At 37.0% G+C, this 21404-nt stretch overlaps 1 long non-coding RNA gene across 1 annotated transcript in view; it reads right to left on the reverse strand.

Moving 5' to 3' along the window:
- Positions 1-6991: 6991 nt before the first annotated feature.
- LOC113898337 overlaps positions 6992-21404 on the reverse strand; it is a 429587-nt gene continuing 415174 nt past the window's right edge. Inside the window, exons 4-5 of the long non-coding RNA XR_003512613.1 lie at positions 8533-8650; positions 6992-7065 (exon numbers count right to left, since the gene is read on the reverse strand). This is a non-coding gene — a long non-coding RNA (uncharacterized LOC113898337). The remainder of the gene's footprint in view (positions 7066-8532; positions 8651-21404) is intronic.

Raw genomic sequence — 21404 nt, forward strand, 5'->3', positions numbered from 1 at the left:
ATTTAAAAAATAAATAAATTGAAAAGCAGGAAAAAAAAAAAAAGTAAATATAAGTGGAAGTCATTGAATTTTCTCCAGTATCCCACTAATTTATGTTTCTGTATGCTTTGTGGGGTAAGCCCTTCTTTGGAGATCACTAACAGATTATTCTCATTATAACACAGGAATTATCAATAACCTTCACTAGTACTGCTTTAATCATCTAGTGTTGTTGAGAAATGGGCATTCTGCGTAGCTTCAGTTCAGTCCAGTTCAGTCGCTCAGTCGTGTCCGACTCTTTGCGACCCCATGAACCGCAGCATGCCAGGCCTCACTGTCCATCACCAACTCCCGGAGTTCACTGAGACTCACGTCCATCGAGGCAGTGATGCCATCCAGCCATCTGGTCCTCTGTCATCCCTTCTCCTCCTGCCCTCAATCTTTCCCAGCATCAGTGTCTTTTCAAATGAGTCAGGTCTTCCCATCTGGTGGCCAAAGTACTGGAGTTTCAGCTTCAACATCAGTCCTTCCAATGAATACCCAGGACTGATCTCCTTTAGGATGGACTGGTTGGATCTCCTTGTAGTCCAAGGGACTCTCAAGAGTCTTCTTCAACACCACAATTCAAAAACATCAATTCTTCAGCACTCAGCTTTCTTCACAGTCCAACTCTCACATCCATATATGACCACTGGAAAAACCATAGCCTTGACTAGACAGACTTTTGTTGACAAAGTAATGTCTCTGCTTTTTAATGAGCTGTCTAGGTTGGTCATAACTTTCCTTCCAAGGAGTAAGTGTTTTTTAATTTCATGGCTGCAGTCATCATCTGCAGTGATTTTGGAGCTCAGAAAAATAAAGTTTGACACTGTTTCCACTGTTTCCCCATCTATTTCCCATGAAGTGATGGGACCGGATGCCATGATCTTAGTTTTCTGAATGTTGAGCTTTAAGCCAATTTTTTCACTCTCCTCTTTCACTTTCATCAAGAGGCTTTTGAGTTCTTCTTCACTTTCTGCCATGAGGGCGGTGTTATCCACATATCTGAGGTTATTGATATTTCTCCCAGCAATCTTGATTCCAGCTTGTGCTTCCTCCAGCCCAGAGTTTCTCATGATGTACTCTGCATATAAGTTAAATAAGCAGGGTGACAGTATACAGCCTTGATGTACTCCTTTTCCTATTTGGAACCAGTCTGTTGTTCCATGTCCAGTTCTAACTGTTGCTTCCTGACCTGCATACAGGTTTCTCAAGAGGCAGGTCAGGTAGTCTGGTATTCCCTTCTCTTTCAGAATTCTCCACAGTTTATTGTGATCCACACAGTCAAAGGCTTTGGCATAGTCAATAAAGCAGAAATAGATGTTTCGCTGGAACTCTCTTGCTTTTTCGATGATCATGTGGATGTTGGCAATTTGATCTCTGGTTCCTCTGCCTTTTCTAAAACCAGCTTGAACATCTGGAAGTTCATGGTTCACATATTGCTGAAGCCTGGCTTGGAGAATTTTGAGCATTACTTTACTAGCGTGTGAGATTAGTGCAATTGTGTGGTGGTTTGAGCATTCTTTGGCATTGCCTTTCTTTGAGATTGGAATGAAAACTGACCTTTTCCAGTCCTGTGACCACTGCTGAGTTTTCCAAATTTGCTGGCATATTGAGTGCAGCACTTTCACAGCATCACCTTTTAGGATTTGAAATAGCTCAACTGGAATTCCATCACCTCCTCTACCTTTGTTCATAGTGATGCTTCCTAAGGCCCACTTGACTTCAGATTCCAGGATATCAGGCTCTAGGTGAGTGATCACACCATCATGATTATCTGGGTCATGAAGATCTTTTTTGTACAGTTTTCCTGTGTATTCTTGCCACCTCTTCTTAATATCTTCTGCTTCTGTTAGGTCCATACCATTTCTGTCCTTTATTGAGCCCATCTTTGCATGAAATGTTCCCTTTGTATCTTTTATTTTCTTGAAGAGATCTCTAGTCTTTCCCATTCTATTGTTTTCCTCTATTTCTTTGCATTGATCACTGAGGAAGACTTTCTTATCTCTCCTTGCTATTCTTTGGAACTCTGCATTCAAATGGGTATATCCTTCCTTTTCTCCTTTGCTTTTCACTTCCCTTCTTTTCACAGCTATTTGTAAAGCCTCCTCAGACAGCCATTTTGCTTTTTTCCATTTGTTTTTCTTGGAGATGGTCTTGCTCCCTGTCTTCTGTACAATGTCATGAATCTCCATCCATAGTTCATTAGGCACTCTGTCTGTCAGATCTAGTCCCTTAAATCTATTTCTCACTTCCACTGTATAGTCATAAGGGATTTGATTCAGGTAATACCTGAATGGTGTCGTGGTTTTCTCCACTTTCTTCAATTTCAGTCTGAATTTGGCAATAAGGAGTTCATGATCTGAGCCACAGTCAGCTCCCGGTCTTGTTTTTGCTGACTGTATAGAGCTTCCCCTTTTTTGGCTGCAAAGAATATAATCAATCTGATTTCGGTATTGACCATCTGGTGATGTCCATGTGTAGAGTCTTCTCTTGTGTTGTTGGAAGAGGGTGTTTGCTGTGACCAGTGCATTCTCTTGGCAGAACTCTATTAGCCTTTGCCCTGCTTCATTCTGTACTCCAATGCCTTATTTCCCATGTAATGGAAGTTTAACCCATTACAGGAAAGGAATCTGGCCAACTGCCTCATTGAATCCCTACTACATGTCAAACATTATGGCGCCTGCTTTGTGTCCATAATCTCATTTAATTCTAAAACAAATCCTGCAAAGTATCTTTAAGTCTGTCTTACAAACAAGAAAACAGATTTTCAGAAGATTAAAACATTAATGACAGTAATAAACAAGGCACAGGATTTGAATCCACATTTGTCTAATCTTATACCTTAAAATCGGAGAAGGCAATGGCACCCCACTTCAGTACTCTTGCCTGGAAAATCCCATGGACGGAGGAGCCTGGTGGGCTGCAGTTCATGGCGTCACTAAGAGTTGGACACAACTGAGAGACTTCACTTTCACACATTGGAGAAAAAATGGCAACCCACTCTAGTGTTCTTGCCTGGAGAATCCCAGTGATGGAGCCTGGTGGGCTGCTATCTATGGGGTCGCACAGAGTCAGACACGACTGAAGTGACTTGGCAGCAGCATACCTTAAAATATCCAGTATAAATTCTTTCTAACACATCTAGTCACAGCAACATTGTTTTTAATTTTAATTTTCTATCTAAAATTTTATGTTAAAATAATCAAACATATCCTTTTCTTTTTAGACTCATGGATTTGACCTCTCTTGACATTGTCTTCACCCTGGCCTGGCTTGTGTCTGCAGTCTACACAGGCATGGAGGACGAGGAAGGAGAGGAGCCCTAGTTCACAAACACTGATTTCAACAGTGTAAGAGTATCCTCATGCCCTCTGCACTGATGAAATTTCATGTTGTCAACTCCCTTTCACATCATCTGTCCCATTGTCTTACATGCAAAACAATGCATATGGCATATGCAATGCTTCTTTTTTGCAAAATAAATTCATGAATTAAAAGTTAAAGCAGATAACCTTACCTTCTTGAAAATTATATTGCTATAATTTTCTCATCCATGTCTGTTGAGCTTTGAGCATCAGTTATAATGGGTTATGTTATTTTTGCCTATATAAACTAATAATAGTCATCTTTATAACTTTCACTTCCTCTTCTAGATTACTTATTTCAGACATTACGATGGAACATTTGAACATGTTTGCAAAATTTTAGCACAATATTTTAAAGAATTTTATCATTAGAACATAGAACTTCAGAAAATATAATATTAAGTCAAAATTTTCTTCAAATTATTCTTAAAGATCTACTTTTTAGCAAACAATTTTAGGCAAAAGCAGCATTAAACTTACACGCAAATCTTAAGAACTAAATGATATTTAAAAGTCTAATAAGAATTTCTCAAGAAATATGTTCTGAAAAAACATACTAGGTTAAAAATAGTAAATATTACCTCACATTTGTAGAATTGTACAAATGTTAGCAAAAGAATATCATGACTACCCTTAAATGGGTTTTTGAAAATATTATGAGGATAATAGTAGTAGTAGAAAGAAAACAATAGTATTATATATTTGGATGTGCTTATTCCTGACATTTTATTTAAATGGTGAAATTAGCCCACATAAATAATACTGTATTCAGATTTAAGACATTCAATTCTCAACTAATTGCCATGATCAGATTAGATCAGATCAGTCGCTCAGTCGTGTCCGACTCTTTGCGACCCCATGAATCGCAGCCATGATAAATTTAGGCAAATAAATGGCAAATAGGGTGAGTCTCAACGTTATTAAACAATTCTTTAAAAAGATTATCCAAAATTTCAAAAATTACTCTATAGCTTTGTAATTTCCTACTGCTGCTGCTGCTGCTAAGTCATTTCAGTCGTGTCCGACTCTGTGGGACCCAGTGGACAGCAGTCCACCAGGCTTCCCCGTCCCTGGGATTCTCCAGGCAAGAACACTGGAGTGGGTTGCCATTTCCTTCTCCAATGCATGAAAGTGAAAAGTGAAAGTGAAGTCGGTCAGTTGTTTCCGACTCTTAGTGACCCCATGGACTGCAGCCCACCAGGCTCCTCTGTCCATGGGACTCTCCAGGCAAGAATACTGGAGTGGGGTGCCATTGCCTTCTCCATAATTTCCTATTACTTATACTCATATTTCTCTATTATTCATGCTCTCCATCAGATGCTAATTAGAAATTCCTGAGAGTTTATTTACTTACTTTTTGCTTCAAATGTTTTGTTTCTTAACTTGTAGTTGGAAGACACTATTGGCATATTGTCTCTTTACATATATTCTTCCCTCTCTTAGGAAGAGGACCCTCAAGTTTGTGTATACAACCTCCTGGGTATGTCCACAGGGATTGAGGGTGCCATGTACCTTATTTTTTCCCACTGCTTTGTGGAGTGCAGAAGTGGCAATGAGCCAAACGTAGGAAGGACTCAAGTGAGGTCGCAAACAGAAGCAGCTTTGGGTCTTGGCACTGTGAGGCTTCATTCTCGCTCTGGACGAACTCTTTTTCTTATGTGAAATAAGCCTCATCCAGTTCAAACACCTATTAGGGGTTTCCTATACAGAATTCTTTTTTTTTTTTTTTTTTGGTCCTTAAAATTACTGGTAGAGATAGAAGCTGCCTTTTCAAATGAGAACCAGTTTTACAGAAACACAAGCTCGCAGCAGTTAAGAGTTAAATAGATTTTTCTTAGTTTAGAATACAAAAAAAAGGAGGAGGAGGGGACAAGAAGCTACATTTATAGATGCATTCCAAAATTTGCTAATTAAGCACATGCTTATTTGAGATTTAAAATGTCAAGTTTACTGCCATAAATTGAAATGTAGAGAAAAATAAATCATAGTCCCTCTTAAGCATATTATTGTCTAGCTGAGAGGACACACGAATTGTCAAGCATTAATTATTCACTTATTCACTTTTTCATTCATTCAAACGGTAGTATGGGCACACTGCATTATGGAAGTACAGAGTAAAAGTTACTAATTCACTCTGGTAGGTGAAAAGACTCTTCTTTTTAAAAATAGCACCCAGAGTGAATTTTGGAATGTGAGAAAGAATTACTCAGGAGGAATTGTTGAGGAGGCACAAGTAAAGAGCATTTGGGAGAGGAATTCTGGCTGTTTGCATTTTATCTAGATAGTTATCAGCTTATAGTTGATGACTCAAGTAAGATAAGAACTGAAAAGTCTTTAGTGCCTGAAGGTGGCTAAGATCACAAGGGCAAGTGGGAGGGCATCACAAGGGCAAGTGGGAGGGCATCACAAAACCAGATTGCTACAAATTGTTGGCTGAGGAGTAGATGGGCACAACAATAAAGAGTAGATTTCTATTTTAGGATGCTTGGTTGTGAAGAAGGCATACCTACACCATTCAATCTTTCAGCGAAATAAGTTTGGTGTTCTCATCAGTGGATGGATTTTGTAACAGAACTTAGCTCTGCTGTTATGAATAACATCAGGACTGCAACTGGAAACTGCAATTCTTTCCTTTCAATTTTGTATTATGACTCACCTTGACATTATGAAGCATCTTCTCCAATACTAGAAGACATGCCTCTAGAATGGTGCTTGTTGTTGTTCACTCAGTCGAGTCCAACTCTTTGTGACCTCATAGGCTGTAGCCCATCAGGTTTCTCTGCCCATGGGACTTTCCAAACAAGAATACTGGAGTGGGTTGTCATTGCTACCAGAATGTAATGATAATCTAGAAGGCTACTGACATCAGTATAACCTGCTTGACTTTTCATTGCTGAGTTTTGCTACTGTAATGTATACATAGACACCGCAGCAACTGGATGTTAAAAGAGATAACTAAATCTGCAAATAATTGTAACAGAGAATGGATAAACAAGAAGGTCCTACGGAACTATATTCAATATCCTGTGATAAACCAAAATGTAAAAGAATATGAAAAAGAATGTATATATGTGTATATGTGTGTGTATATATATATATATATATGAGTCACTTTGCTGCACAGCAGAAAATAACACAACATTGAAAATCAACTATACGTCAATGGAAAAAAAGAGCAATATAGCTAAATCTGAACAGCTATTTACTCTTTAACTCTTTTTTCCCTTTACTTTCTACAGATGTCAATAAACTATGGCCTCCAAGTGAAATCTAACTTACAGCCTCTTCTTCTATGACTAAAACTGAGAAAGATTTTTACAATTTTAAAGGACTAGAATGACAATATCAAAAATATGCCACCAAGATTTATATGGTCCACAAACCTGGAAATATTTACTACCTGGTCATTTGCAGTGAAAATCTATCAACTTCTTTCCTAGAAAATGGTACAGTTATCCTACTAGCTCTGCTCAATCCTTTTCTTGCTCAATTTCATCTGATTTCAAGACGACTCAATTGTTTAAGTCTTTAAGACTAGTCCCCATTTCTAATCAGTCACTTTATTGACTGATACTCAGTTCTTCTGTTTTTTTCCTATATCACTTACCTTCTATCTACTTCCATCCTGTGTCTCCTGAAATCCTTGACCTTAGCATGGAGGAGCTTGGTATTTAGTAACCTAATGCAAAAAAAAAAAAAAGAGTATTTTTTGCTGGTGACTATTTACAAAGTATCACAAATGTAATCCTCAAGTATTCATCTTATTATTACTGCTTATTAAGGTCAAAAAACCAACAAACGAAAGTTGAAAAAGATTTCCTCCCTATTCATGCCTTTCGTCTTATCTAGCTACTGTTCCTCCCTCCTTTTTCTTAATCTCACTCCTTATATCTTTGACTTTCATTATCCTAATTACCCCTAGTCCAATCACTTGTTAATGATTATCTCAACTCCAGGTAAATGAAGAAATTCTTAATTCTTTTTTACTCAAGTTTCTGCACATGCATGTTTGAAATGTCAAATGTAGTCATGTACATCTCTTACTGCTACTGCTAAGCCATTTCAGTCATGTCCGACTCTGTGAGACCCCATAGACAGCAGCCCACCAGGCTCCGCCGCCCCCGGGAATCTCCAGGCAAGAATAGTGCAGTGGGTTGCCATTTCCTTCTCCAATGCAGGAAAGTGAAAAGTGAAAGTGAAGTCGCTCAGTCGTGTCCGACTCTTAGAGCTTTCTAAATTACTATTCAGTTTTTAAAGGTGAATCAAAGGTACAGAAAAGTGACCTGGACATTTTCCAAAATGAGCGTTCTACTCTTTTCAGATAGTAGACTTGGTAACTGCCAATGATCAACATAAAGAAAAAGAGCTACCACAACAGTTTCCCATTTTTTAACCTCATTATTTCAAGGAAAATGATAAAATACACTTAACCTTTTCCTCAGTATATAACATTAGACCATCTAAAACACAGTATAATTTACAGACCTTTGAGGAGCTAAGTATGGAGACAGCAAGGTCTTCGATTTATCTTTTGTGTTATCACCAAGTTGTTCTCACATTTCAAAGACTTCCTTTAAGACTATTTAGCATTATCTTTTTCAACTATTTTTTTACTTATTAATGCTCAGAATTTATGTGTGTTTTTCTCAGACTTTTCCATTGTCACAGTTTTGTATAAATGACAGGGCAATGTGGTCCAGAAAAGTCCAACACTATAAGTATTATGAAAAAAAGTTTGTTGTGCAATGTTCTAACATCTACCTACTCCACAGAGGCAAAGATGAGTTCTCTCATTATTGAAGTAATATAAAATATATTCTGGTTATGCAAAAATAAGAACTTCAAGCCTGAATGGCAACAACATTTCTATGTAATGAGCCTGTTTACATATACCAAATTTAAATGTCTTAGGTTTTCTACTGGTATTTTTTACAGGCTAAATCAAACCCTAAGGATGTAGTCAAATTAAAAGGATTAGTGCTCATTAATAAGCTGGCAGTAATATTTCATCAAAAGTTTGCTAAGTCTCTCTGCAAAACCAATAGATAAAAGCAAGCAGTGCATAAAAGTGTCTATTGCATTAAAACATGATGAAAATAATATTTCTTAACATTGCCAAAAAACCATCTATTTCTGAAGATCATACCAGTTCCCATTGCATAGGCCAGTAAGGGTCATTAAACACCAATGGGTCTCTGAGTCCTTCTTCAGAGTCAATGACATTGTAGACTTCACTCGGGATCTCATTTTCCTCCACACAAGGTCTGCAGGGCAAAAAAGGCAAATGAACTATGAAAAATATAATCACTGCTTTTACTGTAGCTTTTTTTGTCATAAAAATTCCATTTATTTAAATTCCATTAAAAAGCACATTTGGCTGCCGAGAGCATAAATATATACTTTTATTATACTTAGCATTTTTCATTTTCAAAAAAATTCTGACATTTGTTTAGATAAAAATGCTAAAATATTTTCCAACTACCTGTTTTAGCTAACCACTTTCTACATGTTTGTTGCATATAATAAATGCTGGAAAAGCAAGTGATTTAGAATGCAGTTCAAAACGTGTATATATTTCCCATTAGAAGTTATCAGCTTATATTGATCATTATCCTTACTATGTCATGTGCCTGTCAGTATGACTTTTCCCAAAATACAGCTCTTAGAGAGTGATTTAAATTACTTGAGCTACAGTAGAAAACATTTTTTTTAACTCATTTATCTAATTGCTGTGATATATTTAATAAATCATTAACTAAGCAAGTGACAGTGTTAGACATTCAGGAAGGCTCTTAAACACCAGATTCTCCTTAAGACAAAACTATAACATGGTCATTCACATCTACCTGTGCAACTTGGAAGACTACCAAAACCAAAGTTGGGGAGAAATAATGAATTAATAACACTGACAATACTTTTGTCTTAGAAGTAAATTTAAATTTAGTAAAATTAAAGGTGAAATCAAACTATCAAATACTAGTCATTCTTATTTAGAAATATATACAAGATTAAACAAAGATTATAAATTTATTAAGAATAGAAATTATATGTATATATAATTTCTATTCTTAATAAATTTGTACCTATGTGTACAGGTCTGAGACTATAATGAAATTATATATATATATGTATCATATGTATGTATATATATATATGTATATTATGTATACATATATATACATACATACATATATATGCACATATACATGCATATATATACACACACATACATACACATATATACATATATACATATATGTATATAATATATACATATATATATAATTTCATTATAGTCTCAGATCTGTACACATAGGTGTCTGGGAATTATTTGACAATTTATAATCACAGTACTGAAATGGAATAACCAAGTAGCAGCATTTACATAAGAGGATATGTCTACAAAGCTCATTTGCAAAAATAATAAGCTAGAAACAACTTAAGTGTCCATCGACATGAAATTGTTCAAAAGTCATGCTATATTCACATAATGAAATACTATTTAGCAGGGAAAACAAATGATCTATAGGTGTCAAATGGATTCATTTGGATAAATTTCAAAAATTGTAAGTAGTGAACAGAAGACTATGTATGCTGTGTTATTATTTATATAAAGTTTTAAATCATCCCCAAACAAGTTTTTTAATTATATACAGATATAATATATAGTGTATACATAATATACATATACAAACATACATCTAATATATGAAGCTAAACATATTTAGGAGAATCTTTTGAAGAAGGCAAGGAAGGGAGTAGTTTTAAGGGCAGGGCACACAGAGTAATCAAACTCTAGTAATTTATTCCTTTGAAAAACCTGGAGAAATGACAAAATGATGATGTTAACAAATATACTGTGTGTCTATTAAACATTTTATTGGAGTGTATATTTTATGTGTATTTGGAGTCTGTTATAATGAAGCACAATACACATCTACAAACAAAATTAGTGAAACCTGGTTATTATATTAAAAAGCCAAAAAAATGGCTCTGTACATTAGCTCTATGCTGTCTATTTCTTCACAGTAGCCTGGGACTGTGATCCAAAGCCCACGAAAAGATCCCAAATTTTTAAACATCCAGTTGTTTTAAATGCATCCCAAATAAGCAGGTTTTAGCTTTGCAGAGCCTTCCTGCTTTGCATACCACAAAAAACTGCACCCAAGATCTTCTAAGCATAGATCAGATAAACTCTGTGGCTATAAAAGAAAGACCCCAAACTGCTGCTGCCCTTCAGAGCTCTCTGACCCAGAGACTCTCCATCATGCTGTCAGCAACATCATCTAGACAGGCACCCCCTCTTAGATTCTCCTCTTTGATTCTCCTCGCCCTCTTCCTCTTCTAGGTATGCCCAGCCAACACTTCTGGAAGGTCTCCTGCCGTGAGGGACGTTCCCCAAGTGCAAACCTGTCAAATCTCTACCCAAATAAAACTCACTGTGTGCTACTGCCACCTCATGGTCATGTCTATTTCTCTGCTCAGCCCCCAAATCCCTCGAACTCAATACACCAGGGGAAAGGACTGAAAAATATATCAGAGTAAGTTTAGATTCTGTTATCTGCTTCAGCCCTTTCAGAAGTTAGAAGGGTTCAAATAACATCAATCTAGCTGAACATGCCCAGTCTTTGTCAAGAAGAGGCTCCTGATTTTTCCAGTTATTAACTATGAGTTTTCAGAAAAATACTTGAACCTTTTGGATGGCTATTTAAAGGACTAGTAGATTGTAGCATGGAGCATGGTGTTCACAGGGACATGTGGCACCTCTCAACCTGCCCTGTTGAGAGGTGCCCTGTGAAGCCCTCCTCCCTCCATCATTGCGATGACCACCAGGTCTGTCAAGCATCAAAAGGACAGCATTTGAAATTTACATAATAGTAAATTTAAGTGCAAGAGGAGAAAAGGAAGCTTTGTCAAAGGTAAAAACTTAAAAATTCTAAAGTGATGACAATAAACGTGGAGTATAAGAAAGCATAAAGAAGTAAAGTAGTAAAAATTAACAAGTGGGAGTTAATCCCTAAAATACTTAGCATAGAAAAATAGATTTCATTGTCTCTTTCACTCATATGTTCATACAAGCATGAGCATTTATGGAAGAATACTTAAGAAAATGTAAAACTGGGGCAAGTATCAAGAAAATCTCTTTATGATCCTCTATACTATTTGAATTTGTTTTTTAACAGCTGCATGGACATTTACATTAACAAAAATTTTAAGACAAAACAAACATCAAAATCTCCTAGATTTTCAGTGGAATTTTGGAATCTATATTTTAATAAAATTTCTGTTTTTTTTTAAAAGCTATTTATATCCAATAGGAAGTCAGTGGGCTATCTGTATTCCAGTGTTGAAACTTTGACTTCTGCTCTATATCTTCAAAATTATAGGAATCTTATATCTTGAGGCAACAGATAATTAAGAATAAAATATGTTACTTCCTCCCAAGATCTGATATAAATTAACATTATAATACATTGAGTCTGAAAATGCTCATTTGTTTAGCTCAAAATAAAGCGGGTATTTTTGTCAGGCAATTATATTTTATTGTAAATACTTATATCTTTATTTTTATATTCATTTAGTTACTTCTCAGGATTAACATTGAGAGAAAATCTAAGTATCTAAAACCTAAATGGCTTAGCCTTTAAAAATATTTTTTCTATATTTATATTTTAGTGCATTTGTTAAATTGCAACATTTTCACATTCCTCTTCCTAACTGATTCATTAACACAGTGACCTGCACTAAATCTATCTGGGTGGGTGACACTGTGATGCAATGAACAACAGGTACCTTCCCCATCCTGACTATCCCTGGAGAGCACCTGCTGTCTTCAGAAATGGTTTAATTGACCCAGGCTTGAGGCATCCCATTGCAATGATTATATTTCTTACAGCTGAAGAAAACTGTATGAAAGCTACATATTCTCTGTTGGATTCAAATCCACAGAACTGCATAGCTGAGATTCAGAGCCCTAAATAGGATGTCATATAGGAAAATGCCAAACTAGTTCCTAGTGATATTCCTTTTCAATTTTTGAAAATAATACCGTTAACCATTGCATCATTATCTGTTATCCTTCTGCTAGATGTTTTACAGAAAAGCTCTCTTTTGGAACACGGTACCTTATTTCACAATTCTACTAGTTTTTGTTAATCAGGCATGTGTAAACTGAAGCACACACATACATAAACAGCTATTTAACGACTAAATGAAGATACAAAAAATTTTAAAATAACTTAGCACATATACTCTTTTTTATTTCTTAACAAGTTTCTTTTCCTTTTTTTTAGGGAAGTAAATGTGACAGATTAAAAAAAAAAAATTGGCCCAGAGACAGCCATGGGAATAATCTGCTATAGAGAATGAAGCCACAGCCATGATACAGTTAGAGGTTTGGGAGCCTCGCCAAGAACAAGCTGATAGGGGCTGCAGACTAACCTCAATTCACGCAGTTACAGGCAGATCATAGCTGCATGGTTAGACAACAGTGCACTGATTCACCTGAACCCTATTTCCAGTTTCCTTTCTATGCCAATCTCACAGCATGCTTTAGAAAATATTTTATCTTTGAAGAGATACCAACTTACTAACTATCCACCAGGCAGTGTACACTGATCCGATATGCATCCAAGCTGAATCTCTTTCTACCAGGACATTGCTAAGACTTTAAAAAATTTTAAGCAATAATGCAAATATACTTCACCAAAAAAATCACATGAAATAATAAATATCTTTATTCTTTCTCATTATCACATACTACAAAAACAAACAAAAAGCTTGTGTGTTCCCTTACAAATTAGCAAATCTACGTACTAGTACAGGGGTCAGTAAACTTTTCTGTAAAGAACCAGATACTAAATAAGTTAGACATTATGGGCCTTTAAACTCTCAGTAACAACCTTTCAGCTTGACCATAGTAACCAGAAAGCAGCTATAGACAATGCATAAACAATGGCCTGAATACCAGTAAAGTTTTAATTACAAAAACAGGTACACACAGGATTTGACCTTTGCCCTTTGTAACACAGTTTGTTGACCTCATGCTGTTCTGTAGTATGATTTTACCAGTGACACAGCTAATAGCTATAAAAGTTATATTCATAAGTAAATATAAAAGAAAAATTATCCATTTCCTACTGAAGTATCTGTGCAATTAGATATTAAATTATAGCATTAAATTCCAGAGAAAATTTTCTGAAAAATGACAAAAATTAAACAAACATACTTCTTTTTAATCCTTCTGCTTTTGGTCTTTCTATTTGCCCTTCAAAGTTTTTTGTTGTGTTTTGAATATAGTAACTGATCAGACAGAAAGAGGGAAAACTATCATTTCACAGGGCAGCACTGCTTACAATTCAGTTCTCTGATAGGCGAAATGGCCACTGACTTATCACAAGAAAATAGAAGTGGATAATTTCAGTGAATATCCTAGAAAATGAGCTTTTAATAAAAGATTAGTCAACAAATGCAAAATATACTTTTCCCAAAACTTAATGTTCAAAGTAAAAGCTTTCTAGAAGAGATTTCTAGAATACGTCTGATACTGGTTTAACTCTACAAACCAATAACACTTCCTTTATTTAATTACCATCCATGAAGCATTCTGACAGCCATAATGCAATGCTTAGTAAGTATCTTACCCCAGACAGCCTGAAGATGTACAGTAGCATAGAAATTACAATACACACCATGACTTGTTCTGTCATCTAACTTTGTGAACAGAGCGTACTTGTCTCTATAATGAATGTCTCATGTCCCATGCAATCTACCTGTGACAAATAGGAGTAAACATTAACTAGCCAAAGGTTGGCATATTAGTGAGATGTAAACAAAAATATTTTTCTTTTTTTCAAGAGGGTTTAAGCAATGAGTAGGCACCATATATAATTTACTCACATTTGCACTTTCATGCAAAACAGTATGTATTTAAAAATTTTCAGCATAAATTAGAATCCATTTACTCCTGGGCAATATTTTCTCAGATTTTCCTCACAGTCTTGAGGTCTGACTAATACATCAATTAATAGAAAAATATGCACCATTGTTGGTTCACTATAAGTACACAAAGGATTTTAGTCTCTTGAACTTTGTTCCAGGACACAAAAATACTTCACAGATCAAACCAACTTGCAGATGTTAAGATATTAACATGGCTGAAGGGCTAGCAGTGTGTACAAACTAGTAAAAAAAAAAAGAAAAGTACTTACTAATTACATAATTTTAATAAATTGCTGTTTTTGTTTGTACACATGAAAACTAGGGGGACACAAGATAATATAACTAGACTGAGCATTCCTAAAATCTGTAAACAGCCTTTTTACTGATATGGTGTGCATTTCTTTTACATTTTTTTTCTTTTAGAGAGCTAAGGCAATGTTATACAGCTGAATTTTGACAGATATAAATGGAGAAAATGCAAGTTCTACAGGATAAAAAATGTATACAAAAATACATTGAAAAAAAGGAGATAGAGGCAACAGGGAACCTGTTTTTAAATAAAATAATTTCTTTTCATGTTTTTACTTATCAATGAGAATCTTCTTTTTAACCATTCAGTTCAGTCGCATAGTTGTGTCCGACTGTTTGAGACCCCATGGACCACAGCACGACAGGCTTCGCTGTCCATCACCAACTTCCAGAGCTTGCTGAAACTTATGTCCATTGAGTCAGTGACGCCATCCAACCATCTCATCCTCTGTTGTCCCCTTCTCCTCCTGCCTTCAATCTCTCACAGTATCAGAGTCTTTTCCAATCAGTTAGTTCTTCACATTAAGTGGCCAAAGTATTGGAGCTTCAACTTCAGAATCAGTCCTTGCAATGAATATTCAGGACTGGTTTCCTTTAGGATTGATGGCTTTGATCTCCTTGCAGTCCAAGGGACTGTCAAGTCTTCTCCACCACCACAATTTAAAAACAACATTCTTCTGCACTCAGCTTTATTTGTTGTCCAACTCTCACATTCATACATGACTACTGGAAAAACCATAGCCTTGATTAGATGGACCTTTGCTGGCAAGTAAGGTCTCTGCTTTTTAATATGTTGTCTGGGTTGGCCATGGCTTTTCTTCCAAGGAGTAAGGGTTTCTTAATTTCAGAGCTGCAGTCACCATCTGCAGTGATTTTGGAGTCCAAAATAAATAAATAAATAAAAGTCTCTAGCTGTTTCCATTGTTTCCCCATCTATTTGTCATAAAGTAATGGGACCAAATGCCATGAACTTTGTTTTCTGAATGTTGACCTTTAAGCCAACTTTTCACTCTCCTCTTTCACATTCATCAAGAGGTTCTTAAGTTCTTTACTTTTTGCGATAAGGGTGGTATCATCTGCATATCTGAGGTTATTATTTCTCCCAGCAATTTTGATTACAGCTTGTGATTCATCCAGCCCGGCATTTCTAATGATGTACTCTGCATATAAGTTAAATAAGCAGGGTGACTATATACAGACTTGTTTACTCCTTTCCCTATTTGGAACCAGTCTGTTGTTTCATGTCCTGTTCTAACTGTTGCCTCTTGACCTGCATACATATTTCACAAGAGGAAGGTCAGGTGGTCTGGTATTTCCATCTCTTTCAGAATTTTCCACAGTTTGTTGTGATCCACACAGTCAAAGGCTTTGGCATAGTCAATAAAGCAGAAGTCGATATTTTTCTGGAATTCACTTGCCTTTTCAATGATCCAGTGGATGTTGGAAATTTGACCTTGGGTTCCTCTGCCTTTTCTAAATCCACCTTGAACATCTGGAATTTCACAGTTCACATACTGTTGAAGCCTGGCTTGGAAAATTTTGAGCAATACTTTGCTAGCATGTGAGATATGTCCAATTGTGTAGTAGTTTGAATATTCTTTGGCATTGCCTTTCTTTGGGATCAGAATGAAAATTGACCTTTTCCAGTCCTGTAACCACTGCTGAGTTTTCCAAATTTGCTGGCATATTGAGTGCAGCACTTTAATAGCATCATCTTTTAGATGTTAAGTGGAAGTGAAAGTCACTCAGTCCTATCAGACTCTTTGCGACCCCATGGACTATATAGTCCATGGAATTCTCCAGGCCAGAATACTGGAGTGGGTAGCCTTTCCCTTCTCCAGGGGAATCTTCCCAACCCAGGGATCGAACCCAGGTCTCCTGCATTGCAGGCAGATTCTCTACCAGCTGAGCCACAAGGGAAGTCCAAAAATAAGTAATTATATGTTTGAAGTGATGGTACAATGTCTTTAAAAGGACATTTACCTTAAAAAATTGCTGAATTGCTTTCTAAATTTCACAATATTCCTCATCAAAGACTTATTAAAATACTGTGAACACGATGCATATCATTGTTGTTTAGCATTCATTCTATATAAGAAGTCTAGTATATAACATATCATAGTCAGTTTGCATGCATGAATGCTAAATTGCTTCAGTCATGTCCAACTCTTTGTAACCCCAGGGGCTATAGCCTGCCAGGCTCTTCTATCCATAGGATTCTCCATGCAAGAATACTGGAATGGGTTGCCATGCTCTCCTCCAAGGGATCTTCTGGACCCAAGGATCAAACCTGTGTTTCTTATGTCTCTGGCATTGGCAGGCAGGTTTTTACCACTAGCACCACCTGGGAAGCCCATTACAGTCAGAATTTCTAGCAGTTAGACAGAGCTTTGTTAACAAAATAAATGCTTCCAATGCTCGAGCAATAAAAAGATAGTGCATAGAATAAAATAGAAAGTGTACCTAGCCTTTCAGAATATAAAGCTCTCTTTGCCCTAATCCATTAAGTGACCCTCCTGAGTGTAATATTACTGTGAATGAGTAGAACAAGATTCTGTCTCTCTCTCTATACACATACACACACACACACACACACATATATTTAACAAAATAATACATATGTTTAACTGCTATTGTTTTTCAGTCATTAAGTCATATTGAATCTTTGTAATCCCATGAACACAGCATGCCATACTTCCCTGTCCTTCACTATCTCCCTGATACATACAATACTTGTATGTATATGATATATATATATGTACTAAAATATATACAAATATAACACATAAAAGTGTTTTGTAAACCAGAGAAATTGATAACACCAATCAAGATTGCCAGGAGAAATACCAATAACCTCAGATATGCAGATGATACCACCCTTATGGCAGAAAGTGAAGAGGAACTCAAAAGCCTCTTGATGAAAGTGAAAGTGGAGAGTGGAAAAAGTTGGCTCAACATTCAGAAAACAAAGATCATGGCATCTGGTCCCACCACTTCATGGGAAATAGATGGGGAAACAGTGGAAACAGTGTCAGACTTTATTTTTCTGGGCTCCAAAATCACTGCAGATGGTGACTGTAGCCATGAAATTAAAAAACGCTTACTCCTTGGAAGGAAAGTTATGACTAACCTAGATAGCATGTTCAAAAGCAGAGACATTACTTTGCCAACAAAGGTCTGTCTAGTCAAGGCTATGGTTTTTCCTGTGATCATGTATGGATGTGAGAGTTGGACTGTGAAGAAGGCTGAGCACCGAAGAATTGATGCTTTTGAACTGTGGTATTGGAGAAGACTCTTGAGAGTCCCTTGGACTGCAAGGAGATCCAACCAGTCCATTCTGAAGGAGATCAGCCCTGGGATTTCTTTGGAAGGAATGATGCTGAAGCTGAAACTCCAGTACTTTGGCCACCTCATGCGAAGAGTTGACTCATTGGAAAAGACTCTGATGCTGGGAGGGATTGGGGGCAGGAGGAGAAGGGGACGACAGAGGATGAGATGGCTGAATGGCATCACTGACTCGATGGACGTGAGTCTGGGTGAACTCCGGGAGTTGGTGATGGACAGGGAGGCCTGGCGTGCTGCGATTCATGGGGTCACAAAGAGTTGGACACGACTGAGCAACTGATCTGATCTGATCTGATGGTTAAGACCCCCAACAGTATTTTGTATTTATATACTATATATAGTCATACATAATTATATACATCGTTATATGTATATGCATACTTAGGAATCCTGAGATGAAATTTAAAGTGTCTTAGTTTTATACCTGGTTTATAATTCCTGTACTGGTATTTATTCATATTCCATCAATTTTCTTTGTAAAGTTAATGCAGAATCACACAGCACATGGGATATTTTCTCTAATGCCCTTGACACATATTTGGTGGCAGCAGGGCCATAGAGAACCAGGGGAAAGAAGGAGATTTCTAGGTTGTACTCAGTAAAACCACTCATCACAAATAAACATGAGTGATCTTCCACTCTGATACTATACTAACCACTTGGGTAGCAGAGGCAGCCTCATTCACATCCACAACCTACATACCAAAGCTTCACTGATACACAAGGGTCTCTTGGCCTCTAAAATATATTTTGGTTTTGCTTTCCTCAGAATAGCAACATCAGTAACACCTTATATTCTAGTTTTCACATATTCTGTCCTAATCACCTCTCCCTGATTATGAGTCATAGCAAGCTGATTTAGGACTAGAGGAAAGCTTGTGCACATGTAACAGAGAGGTCAAAGGATTTAGAACATTAAAAAATACAAACGTGTAAAAACATTTAGCTGTGTTTAGTACATTAGAGGGATTGGTGACCCAATAGTTAAGTTTCAGTCCTAATCAACTTTTCTCAGACACTTTATCACAGTCAAAATTATTAGACAAGTTATTTGTTTTCTTAGCTCCATGAGGAATTTAAATTTTGCTTTTGTTTTATTTTATTGGGTAAATATGGAGTTGACGAAGAAAGAAATGGCAACCCACTCCAGTACTCTTGCCTAGAAAAATCCCATGGACGGAGGAGCCTGGTAGGCTACAGTCCATGGGGTCACAAAGAGTTGGACTGAGCAACTTCACTTTTATGGAGTTGAGAGTAAAAGTTAAAACTAGGCTTAGTGATGTATCATTCCAACTCATTCATTTTAAAGATGAGCAAATGTGAAGGGCTTATGTTGTCACCCTGCTTATTCAACGTATATTCAGAGTATATCATGGGAAATGCTGGGCTGAATGAAGCATTGGAAGCTGGAATCGAGATTGCCAGGAGAAATACCTATAACATCAAATATGCAAATGATACCACCCTAATGGCAAAAAGCAAAGAGGAACTAAATAGCCTCTTGATGAAGGTGAAAGAGGAGAGTGAGAAAGCTGACTTAAAAGTCAATATTTAAAAAATTAAGGTCATGGCATCTGGTCCCATCACTTCATGGCAAAGATGGGGAAACAATGGAACAGTGGCAAACTTTATTTTCTTGGGCTCCAAAATCACTGTGGGTGGTGACTGCACCCATGAAATCAAAAGACGCTTGCTCTTTGAAAGAAAAGCTATGACCAACCTAGACAGTGCATTAAAAAGCAGAGACATCACTTTGCCAACAAAGGCCTATATAGTCAGAGCTATGTTTTTTTCCAGTAGTCATGTATGGATATGAGAGCTGGACCATAAAGAAGGCTGAGCACTGAAGGATTGATGCTTTCGAACTGCAGTGCTGGAGAAGACTCTTGAGAGTCCCTTGGACAGTAAGGAGATCAAATCAGTCAATCCCTGAGAAAATCAACACTAAATATTCTTTGGAAGAACCAATGCTGAAGCTGAAACTCCAATACTTTGGCCACTTGATGCAAAAAGCCGACTCTGGAAAATTACTGATGCTGGGAAAGATTGAGGACAGGAAGAGAAGGGGGCAACAGAGGATGAGATGGTTGGATGGCATCACTGACTCAATGGACATGAGTTTGAGCAAATTCCAGGAGAGTGATGGACAGGGAGGCCTGACATACTGCAGTCCATGGGGTTGCAAACAGTCAGACTCAACTGAGTGATTGAACAACAACTCCAATTCATTCATTTTAAAGATGAGCAAACTGAAACTCAGACAGGGTCTGAGTCCCAGAAATTTTAGCTCACTATCTATAATCCAAGCTAAAAATTGTAAGCTGTTGCATGGTAGGAATCTTAGTCTCATTTTACTGTATGCCCAGCACAGAGTGCACGATCAAATGAATATTTTAAAGTGTAAATATAAGAATGAAAATGGATCAAACACTGGCTCGGTAAAGAGAATTCAAGAAACTTTATTCCTCTACTTGGCAGGGATTTCTGGCAAATCCAACAATGGCATAGGCCAGTAATCCAAATGCTTTCCTGAATGAGGTATATAACCTTAGCCCACCCTTCCTAGCACCAGCATCTCAACCTGCTAGCCTTCTAACATGATGATAACCTCATGCCTGAACAACTTGGAATCATTTGGGACAGTCCAGAGCATATCTATCATTTCTCTAACTCAACATCTTACCCAAAAAGCCAAGTATGAATCCAAGAACCCGATTTGGTTCACTTCTGCTTTTCTAATTACCTGTTCCCTCAACAATTTTTCTTCTAATTCTAATGATTCTAAAACAACCAAATATTGGAGTTTGGATTTTTCACATAAAAAGTCAGAGGTATTTATACAAATTCAAGCATTTTTTTCATGCAATCATGTGAAATGACTATTAAAAGCACTTACAAATGTCTTACCATTGTATGGTAGTGTTAGTCACTCTGTTGTGTCCAAATCATTGTGACCCCATGGACTGTAGCCCACCAGGCTCCTTTGTCCTTGAATTTTCCAGGCAAGAATACTATAGTTGGTTGCTATTTCCTTTTCCAGGGGATCTTCCTGACCCAGGGATCAAATCTGGGTCTCCTGCACTGCAGGCAGATTCTTTACCATCTGAGCCACCAGGGAAGCCCTACCATTGTATGTCTCCATACAAACAGAAATAATATGATTAAACAGTCTCTATTTGTGCATGCATGCCTGCTAAGTCACTTCAGTCATGTCCAACTCTTTGCTTGCCCGCCATGCTCCTCTGTTCATGGGGATTCTCCAGGCAAGAATACTGGAGTGGGTTGCCATGCCCTCCTCAAGGTGATCTTCCCTACTCAGGAATTGAACCCCAGTCTCCTGTGTCTCCTGCATTGCAGGCGGGTTCTTTACCACTAGAGCCACCTGACAAACCCATATGTATGACTATGGCAAGATACAATTAA

This window comes from Bos indicus x Bos taurus, chromosome 9, assembly GCF_003369695.1.
Source record: "Bos indicus x Bos taurus breed Angus x Brahman F1 hybrid chromosome 9, Bos_hybrid_MaternalHap_v2.0, whole genome shotgun sequence".
Classification (NCBI taxonomy): domain Eukaryota; kingdom Metazoa; phylum Chordata; class Mammalia; order Artiodactyla; family Bovidae; genus Bos; species Bos indicus x Bos taurus.